Below are 8,096 nucleotides of genomic sequence, written 5' to 3' on the forward strand. Positions count from 1 at the left end.
CACACACACACACACACACACACACACACACACACACACACACACACACACGTACACGCACACAAACGAACACGCACAGAGATTTTTCTATTTTTTCTATTTGTTTTATTTTCTAATTAGCTATCAATTTTATTTTACTCTTTAATTTAATTTTCATTATTTTTGTTCAATTTTATTAGTGTTACTTTTCTGGTAAACTTGTCAAAAGGGTGTGAGCCTGGTGATCTGTAACATAGGTCCCCAACCTAGTACAGACTCCAGCTCTCACTAAGGTGCTTCATATTTAACATGAAATGTAACAAATCTGCATTTTGTAAACCTTTTTGAGAGAAATAAAGCATTTTGTATTGTATTGTATTGTCTGTCCCTGACAGATGCAAAGCCACACAAAGCATTAAGTTGCAAAGATATGAGGGGCACTGCCTCTGCGCCTGTCACCCTGAGACATGAGTTGTCAAGTCTCGTGTTATTACCCCTTATATATCGGAACGCAGTAAGCAGTTCTCACGTTACTGCTTGGCGGCAGGAATAGGTAAGGTGGCAGTACGAACTCTCTATGAAAGAGTTGGTCCAGGGAATTGTGATATGTGATACCTTTAGTGTCTTTTGCTTGCTAAAACAATGATGTAAGCTGCAAATTGACGGGTTTGTAGCATCTGAATCCGGGGTCGGTTTCAAGTTGCAACATAAATCGAATGAGGCCAAATGCGAGTGGCGTGTGATCCCGGGACTGGTACGTTTGTCAAAAATAATTAAATTTGAGTCGCATCCAGTCCTTTTTCTTTGAAATTTTAATCAGTTCCAAAGCTAGTCTTTAAATTTGCAAAATGGTGCGAGATTTTTGATTGTTGTTTAAAGGATATTGTGTCTCTAGTGTTTATGCTCACTGCCTTATGATACCAAAAATATGTACCAATATCTATCGATTAATGAATTCGGGTTCAGACGGTTCGGGCATTAAATTTCTTAATGCCTACTTTATTTGAACCCGGGACTGGATGCGACTCAAAATTAATTATTTTTGACAAGCAACCAGTCCCGGGATCACACGATACTCGCATTTAGGCTCACTCGGGTTCCGTTGCAACTTTAAACCGACACCGGGTTCAGATGCTACAAACCCGAATTAACGGAGGTGTGTCGCTTGATATCATTTTAATTTATATTGTTAAAAGTACTTCTTTGATTGTATCATCTAATACTGCACGAAAGAAGCATGTGGGGTGGAGCTGGTGGGGTGTACAAAAGAAACCTCCCAGCACCAAGTGCCGTTCTGTAAAATCCTGTCACCACTATAGCAAGCATCATAGGTATACCATCGACACGACAAGAAGAAGATGATCTACTAGTTACAAAAAGCCTTATAGATTAAAATCATCAACCCATGTACGTCTCACAGCTAGAAATAGGTCTTAAGAAAGGATTAGGTGAACCTAATGAAAAAATTTGATTTACAAAAAACTTGGAAAATTAACCATGAGTCACTTTCTGATTCATTTGAATTTCAAACTAACGCAGTTAACCGGATATCCGGTATGAGGTGTTATTTTTAAAATCAAGGTTCATTCGTACGTCGAGTTTTTTGGAATTTGAAGTCTAGAATACGAAAATTTAATTAATAAGGCGAGAATTTAAGAACGAAGTTATAATTTGTACTTAGGTACGGCAAGCCACGCCTCGCTTAATACATTTTTTTATTATATCTAGGTATGCTAATTTTATTGAAGAATATTTCTGTTTTTGTTTTTATTTTAATCCATTACGTGTCCTGAAGACACACGACATTCTTAACAGTCCTACTACTGTATCGTCCTAGAGCTACACCACACCATATATTTATACACCACATTATATATTTTTTTAAACGTTAAGACATCGTGTGGGTCTAGGATGCGTGACGTGTTACATAAGGTAATTTTTATTTTATTTATTTATGTATTTGCAAACTTTACAGCTTTTAAATTTGGTTTACAATTTTGAATAATCTACTTACATAGCCAATGACAAAGTTTGTCGGATTACAATTCATTTTGTTACGTTACATAAAATCTAATTCGATGCCAGAACGAAGCGACTTAAAATATAGAACAATCTAACAAATTGAAATACACATTATAACTGGATTCCGTCGCATTAAGATTTAGACATTAATTTTTTAATTACTATATTTTTTAAATGAAGCGATTTACTTAAATAATAAATGGACTATAGTAGAGTAATAATAATAAAAAAATACAAAAAGAAGACAACCGCAAATTATACCCAAACTCGCGAGAGAAATAAATGTAGGCCATACAAACATTTCTTTAAGCCCGGGATTCAAACCCAGGACCTGTGCGTGGCAGACCAGCACGGTGTAACCGTTGGCTAGAGAGGCAGTTGAATGTGTGTGTCCATAGCACCCGCGTAACAGACACTCATGGCCCCGCGCTAGGGAGGCCATGAGTGTCGGCCGCTAAACAGTAATGTAAGCATTACTGCCTTTTAGTTTTGAAGGGTAAGGATGTTGGTGAAATTACAGGCACAAAGGACTTGTCAAGGTTGTCAACTTGTCAGATCTCAGATCTTTGTGATTTGAAGCTTTTACCTTGTCCAACCCGTCACTTGGCATAATAAGAAAAAAGAAGCTTTTAACGTCATTTTCGCTCTAATTACATAGACATAAAAACTTTTTTTATCGACTTTATGTGACTCCGTGTCGATAAGTAGGGCGACTGCCCTAGTCAACGTACGAACCTCCAAAAATAACCAAGTAAATTCTCTCTCATTCCTCTTAAATAACATAAAAAGCATAACTTGAAATTCGCAGAATATACAGAGCTGCGTATCTATACAACAAATGTCATAAACAAAAACGGATATAAATCAAACCAGAAGCTTCCGTTGAATAAAATGTATCTATTATTTAAACAGTATTGCAGAGTTCGTGCCCCTGCACCACCATTGTTCCTGTATTGTACAGAGGACTCACGGTATAGTCTTTATGCCATAGTATCATATCTGGTTGAAAAAAAAAAACTATAACCCATCATACAAGAGATTGAAACAAATAAGAAATTGTTTTTGAAGTGATAATGTAACTTGTTTCCATTCTTGAGTCTACAAAATGATTGCAGCAAGAAGCACAATAATTGCAACAAGAATTGTAGGGAATTAATTGAAAATTGTTGTGATTGATTCAATTAAAAATTCGCCGAACAAGATTTTATTGGATTTTTTTTTTCAGTCATATGTAGAAAATTGAACCAATTCACTTCTTTAATGTCTAATAAAGCATAGAAGTTAGTAATATTAAAAGACCTGGGACTTATATATAGAAAGACAGTTCAGCACACCAAAATCTGGTAACTGTTTATTGCTTCTAACTATCAGTGTTGATCTACAAACGAGAGCTTGCAAATTCAACTGTATTGACGTAAACAAATTGAAAAATCACATGTAAACTCAACACTGGGTTTCTTCATATTGACTCTCCAATTGAACTGCTTGGTTACTCCAATGATACGAGGCCACATGTGATTGCGAAGAATGAATAAATGAATGAGTTAATAATGAGCGAATGAATGAATGAACGAATAAGTATAATAATTTTATTCTTCTTCTTATCGTATTGATATAGTGCGGGCCATCAGTAAAGTCCAACTATTGATTTGAAATTTATTAGGAAATTAAACTATTTTTCCGGTTTTAAAGCATGTATATTTGTTTTTTCTAACAAATCAACGCTTCAGACCCTTTACAGGTCCTATGGTCACGGTTGAGATTTATTAATCTCTTTAAAAATCCCAAAGTAGTCATTACGTTGAACACGGAATCGGCTATCTCCTGCTAGCAAGGCAAACATTATGTCAACTATATGCAATGTTTATACTGCGTGTTCAGCTAAATGTATCTTTGTGCAGGCGGCGCCGGCGCTCCTTTTGTTCCATATTCAAATATTTTCACTGCATTCTCTTACCAACCATTAGTTTCGAGCAAGGTTTCTCTTGAAATCCCTATATTTTTAGAATTTTATCGATTCGGAGTCTATAACAAAACTAAACCTAAAGGATTTAATAATTAAGAAAGAAAATGCCTTGTTATGTTTATTTTCATCAATTTATTAACCGACTTAAAAAGGAGGAGGTTCTCAATTTGACTGTATTTTTTTGTATGTACGTTACATGATAACTCCGGCATTGTGAACCGATTTCAATGATTTTTTTTGTTGGAAAGAAGCTACCTCAGTAGTGGTACCATTTAAATTTGAAGAAAATATACCACCTCTAAGGGTGGGAAACTAGGGGGGATAAATGACTTTTGATGTTGGTTTTTTATTACTCTGTATTGAGATTATATTATTAATTTGTGTTTCTATTTATTTCAGGTAATAAAAATGGTGAACTTACGACTCAAAATTCGAAAGAAATCACGGTGATAAATAAACAAGCATTGTGTCGTAACGATGTGACAGACAAAGTGAAAATCTAGACTATCCGATACCTACCCTAAAGCTCTAGTTAAACTATCCAAAAATACTCTTCCAATTCTCCTAATAGCTAATAAAAGTCAAGTGCCAATCATAGTGCAAAAAAATAACTCTTTACAAAAAGGAAACCATAGAGTTATAGACGAACAGAAGTGTTAGAGAATAGTTCAACGAACTCTAAAACGCAACGATATAAAAACAGTGCCACGTTATAATACTGCCAAGTGAGAATATTTAAATAAAAAATAATTGGACTTCGAAGTTTAAATTGTGTAATGTGTTAACGATCTTAACGGTCGGCTTTTTTAAAAATGGATCTCCATGCGCCGCCGCAATTAGTTGTTCATGGATATGAGCCTCATGCACCTTTATTGGAAGTTGAGGGTCTGGATCCTCATAGTCCTCAGCAGAAGGTCCTCATCCACGCTCCAACGCTGCAAGGTCAGGAGCTGATGGGCAGCGATCATCGTAATGGAGGTAAGTAATGGCGTAATCAAGTGCTAAGTAAAGAGTTAATTTAAAAATACTATCATCTTAAAGATTACAATCTGGTGGTGCAAATGATGGTGGTAAAAAAATGGTAATGCAATTTTGATTGTGGCAGTAAAAAATAGGCTTGTTTCGTTTGCAAAAATAAAATAAGTATGAATAATGGTGACAGAAAACTATGTCTAAGGGCGCGTTCGCATTTAACGTTTTATTTATCATTGGACGACTGTCGTATCTAGCCAGTTCCCATATCACGACAATCTGTCGTGACTTGTTGAACGACTGTCGTGTCTAGCTGACCATGATGACAATTTCACGGCAGCCGCCTTGTCGTTTGCACCACAGAATCGTTTGAAGCTGTGATTATCTGTTGTCACATTTTTATCGTGACGTTTTATTTATCGTCAGACGACTGTCGTTCTAGCTCTTTCCGCGACAATCTGACAACAACAACTTCATTTAAATACACTTTAAAGAGATACTGTGATATTTATTATTTACACTTTGTCACACTGCGTTTTTTTAACTCACGGTTGAATCATAGGTAGGCTAGTATTTCGACTAATATAATTGACATTTATAACTCTCAAAATTAGTACCGAGAGCAGATGTGTCTGACCTGACGTAGAGTACGATTTTTCAGATGAGCAGTACCACGCGCACAGCAGCAACCAGAGCGGTGAAAGTGAGTACCTGACATTTCTTTTTCACATTATATTTTTAAATAATTCGTAAAGATATCAATTTTAATATTTTCCTACAGTCAGATTTTGTTTTTTTTTTGGATTTTTTTCGGATAATTAGTAATAATAAGCATAGCAATGTTAAGTTTATTGCAATTCTTGCAATCAGAAGATACGTGAATGGTTCAATATTAAAGATAAAAAGTACAGACGTAATTATTGTGAGAGATTGATACAGTATCTACATTATTCAGTTTAAGGAACTCGTGGTTATTCACTAAATGATTATCGCGACTTGTCACAGGTTTCTTACCGCGATATATCTTCTTTTTATTTTCCTGATATTTTGGAACGGAACTTCGTGGTCATGGGTTGACTGGCCAGTGGCAGATGACAGCTTTAAGAGTCTATATAGTCGCAAATGGCTTTAGTTTATTCCGCATAACAATGACAGTGTTGAATCAATCATTTTGGAAAAAATATGCAGTAAAATTGAGGATACACACTAATTTAGTATACGGCGCAAAAACACAAAAAAAAAACAAAGAAAAAACACAAACGTACCTCGAAATTTTACAAGAAAACCGCTGTATTCAATAGGTACTTCACATATACCAATGTTTTTATTATACATCAACTGAACTAAATATAAACACGTATAGTATATGATATACATTTTTGAAATGGTTTTAATTTCGTTTGTAAGAAAAGAAATTCTGAAATATAGTCTGTCAGTGTCCCTGCTGCTTGACCCAAGCACAATGAACCATATTTAAAATTTTAATTCGTGCTGAGGTGGTGTCAACTTTTAATAATAGACATATCTAGGAAATGAAACTATTTTTCCGGATTTAAATCGCGTATATTTGTTTTTTCAAACAAACCGACGTTTCGGGCCCTTTACAGGTCCCATGGTCACGGTTGACTGAAGTGGTAAAGTCTTCAACAATTGAGGCCATTGAAATTAAAAAAAACATCCTAATTTCAACAGGGAAGATGGTATCTCCGTACCACCAGTATTTCGTCTAATGAAAAATCCAAAACATTAATAAAAAATTAAATTTAATAAAAATTCATTCAATAAAATAATTTATAAAACTTAATGTAGCGTAAATTGGAATGTTTTCTTTGTAAAATTAAAAATAAGGTATTTAATTAATAACTATTGTAACTATAGTAAAAAAATAGGGTGGTTTGCATTAATATTAGACATAACTGGTTGAAGACTGTACCACCTCAGTCAACCGTGACCATGGGACCTGTAAAGGGCCCGAAACGTCGGTTTGTTTGAAAAAACAAATATACGCGATTTAAATCCGGAAAAATAGTTTCATTTCCTATGTGTAACAATCGCGAAAACCTAAGAACTTAATAGACATATCTGTCTACCCTCTTTTGCTGTCAACGACTACCCTCATCTCGATTACTTGTGGCGTTACAATTGCCACTCACTTTTATCCGAAAAACCACCCTCACTGTATACACACGCGAAACTGAAGTTAAACTATTTTTTATTATTGTAAGCAGTAAGAACCAAAAGTAGTCGTCGACAGCAAAATAGGGTGGACAGATAAGTTTGTTATCTACCTCTGGCTAGTCAACTCGTGACCATGGAGGGTATAACCGAAAATATAAAGAAATCACGTTATGGTAAGAAACTTGTAATAAGTGATCATCATTCATTCTATCGTATCAATGGCATGCATTACATTTTTAACGGCAATCTAAACTGTCTGTGGGGCATGTTTATCATCGCGGTGAAAAGATTGTTAACCGGGGTATGTCAGTTATACTGGGAAGACAATTGCTAGCAGTAGTAGCAAGAGGCTCCTTTTGTACATCCTGAAACTTGATAGAAACCATCAATCAAGCAAGTATTAAATAATTATGATTCTCTGTGTAAATTTTCTCTAATCATGTGTTTTAATTTTGCCAGATCTAACCAATTTTTAGGACTATGGTAACTGTATAATATTTGAAATTAATATGATGCATTCTGTTGCTACATTTTCTAAACAAATGTTTAATTCTGTCTTTTTATATCTAAACCAAATTTGTAGTGCGAATTTGGATGGAAACGTGGGGAAAGATTGACTACGGCGTATTTACATCTATAACCAGATTTTTTTATGATACTTAATGACGAGACGAATAAATAGTAAGTGACACCTCTATCCATAACAGTTGCAGTATCTCTAAGAACTAAGGTATGCACATAACGATTAAATTTTCATGAAATTCGATTAATTTGAATGCAATTTTTAAACGAATCGATTTAACATTAAGGCGAATCGAATAGTCTAGATCATATTCATAATTTAATCGAAAGTCTCATCTTATTAATGATTTCGTCAGTACGGAAACGGAAAATAATGAGGAAGACAATGCAATGAATATTAAATTATAAGACATTATTATTAAAAAGTTTTGTTACATCTAAAGGACATGTGAAGGAA

General features: G+C 34.7%; 1 long non-coding RNA gene across 1 annotated transcript in view; it reads left to right on the plus strand.

Annotated features, from left to right (window-relative positions):
* LOC113228983 overlaps positions 1–5,646 on the plus strand; it is a 74,814-nt gene extending 69,168 nt beyond the window's left edge. The window contains exons 2-3 of the long non-coding RNA XR_003310368.1: positions 4,367–4,945; positions 5,586–5,646. This is a non-coding gene — a long non-coding RNA (uncharacterized LOC113228983). The remainder of the gene's footprint in view (positions 1–4,366; positions 4,946–5,585) is intronic.
* Positions 5,647–8,096: the final 2,450 nt, after the last annotated feature.

The sequence above is a fragment of the Hyposmocoma kahamanoa genome, unplaced genomic scaffold, assembly GCF_003589595.1.
Source record: "Hyposmocoma kahamanoa isolate Upper Pololo Valley unplaced genomic scaffold, ASM358959v1 263, whole genome shotgun sequence".
NCBI lineage: Eukaryota > Metazoa > Arthropoda > Insecta > Lepidoptera > Cosmopterigidae > Hyposmocoma > Hyposmocoma kahamanoa.